This window comes from Natrix helvetica (assembly GCF_964273705.1).
Source record: "Natrix helvetica genome assembly, chromosome: 4".
NCBI classification, from domain to species: domain Eukaryota; kingdom Metazoa; phylum Chordata; class Lepidosauria; order Squamata; family Natricidae; genus Natrix; species Natrix helvetica.
In genome coordinates, this window is record NC_138550.1 from 96,003,121 (window position 1) to 96,005,322 (window position 2,202).

Sequence of the window (2,202 nt, forward strand, 5' to 3'; positions counted from 1 at the left end):
CTGAATATGGTAATTATGGAATATTTATCAGAGTTGGCATTGCATTGAATAGAATGGGATGCTAGCATGTGGGGGAATAAATGCACAAAATTCCTTTCCTTCTGTTATGCAATTTATGTTATGTTATTTCTTTATCTCTCAATTCTTCCAAATCCTTTGGAATATGATCCATTTTTAAATATATATATACCCTTCGAAAGGAATGCCTGAAATTTCCAAGTAGAATTGTTGCCCAGATGAGAAACCTATTTTGATTTTTTTTGCATCTGTATTTCCAGAGAACATCCTATGCCCATTCAAAAGTGCCACGCAACACAGACTAAACCTTTTGTAGTTTTGCTCCACCTTTCAGTGTTTGTGTGAGTCTATCTTTGCTTATGATTCTCCTGCAGCAGAAGTTCCTGTGCCTCCTTTCCCATTGCAAAATTTCTCAGCAGTTTTGGTTCCCAAGCAAATAGCAAAGTTTGTGTTTCTTCTTTCTGACATGAAGGGAACTGATCAGGGAGGGCTTTATAGGAGCTACATTTTGAGCACAGGAAGTTACCCTTGGTAACTTACTTTATTACTTGGTAATTTACTTTATTTAAAATTACTTGGTAATTTACTTTATTTAAAAAAAATTGGTGATGCAGATTATTGAAGAAAGATTGCTTTTAGCTGCATACGAAATGTAGTCATTTCAATGGGGAGTTTGTTTGTGCTTAATTTACATTCTTAATTTACATTCTTAAGAATGAAGTGGGCAGACTGAATATAAGCAAGATTAGACTGAAAACAAAAACATTGATTTAACAGTTCTCTAATTTCCACTATGTAATCCCTTTACCGCCATTCAGAAGGGGTATCAGGACTAGATCACCTGCAAGGTCCCTTCCAACTCTGTTAACGTTAATGACATGCATATTGGTAGAGAGGGGAAGGAGGAAGGAACAAGAAGGCAGTCACAATTGTGTGGTTGAGCCTTTGACTTTTTTGAAACCTACTCCTCCCACCCTGCAGAACTCTTATTTTTGGTACAAAGAGGTTTGTACTTCATGATTGTATTGATTGTATCAGCTGTTAAGTGCACTGATCACTTTGTCTGTGAGGCAATAAAATGAGATTTCCATGTAGAAAAGTAAACCACCATTTTACTTCAGAAAAATCTTGCAACTAGAAAGACATGCCTAAAACAGGTTTTAAGAAAAGCAATGCCTTGTTTTGAAGTTTCGTTTGGGGAAAGGCACCCAGTCTTTCTGAATGGATTACCAAATCTGCATTTCTAAAAGCTGGCCTCCTCCTCAGTTTCTATTTGGGGGAGATTTGTTTCTGTCTCCCTTAAGATTTTTTTCCTTTAGGGGAAATATTCTTTCCTGCCTTTTTAATACTCCCCAAAAGGAGAGTGGGTGGGTGCTGACTTTCTACAGCTTCACCACTGGAGGTTTTTAAGAAGAGGATGGACAGTCACTTGTCTGAAATGGTACAGGCCAGGGTCTCCTGTTTGAGCAAGGGGCTGGACTAGAAGACCTCTAAGGTTGTTCCACCTACCTGTCCATGACTTCAGCTTCAACCACAACAATAAACGAGCACACAATACACTTAAGGTAAACCGCTCCAAACTTGACTGCAGAAAATACGACTTCAGCAACAGAGTGGTCAATGCCTGGAATGCACTATCTGACTCTGTGGTTTCTTCCCCAAACCCCCACACCTTTAACCTAAGACTATCTATTGTTGACCTCACCCCATTCCTAAGAGGCCTGTAATAGGCGTGCATATGCGCACCGAAGTGCCTACCGTCCCTGTCCTAATGTCCCCATGTATTCCCATCCATTTCACGTATTCATAATCATGTTTATACTTGTATCTGTTATCTTATGCATGCTTGACAAATAAATAATTTAAAAAATCCTATTCTGTTCTGATTCCTATCCCTATTTCTTTCCCATTCCTATTCCTGTCCTGATTCCTATTGCATTCTGCCATATCCGGGGCAAGAACATTCATAATTATGTGCGAAATGGAAAAAAAAAGGCTCATTCTTGCTCAAGGTATTTTGTTGCATCGGACATGCCTCGCTTTACCCAGCTCAACAAAGAGCCGGAAGCAGAGTCACCCATCCAGCCTTTTAGTCGTCCGAGGATCTCCGATTCGTCGGGAGTTATCGCCCTTCTCCAGGCTCGCGATATTTACCTCATTTCCGGTTTGCTTGGAGCAAACCAG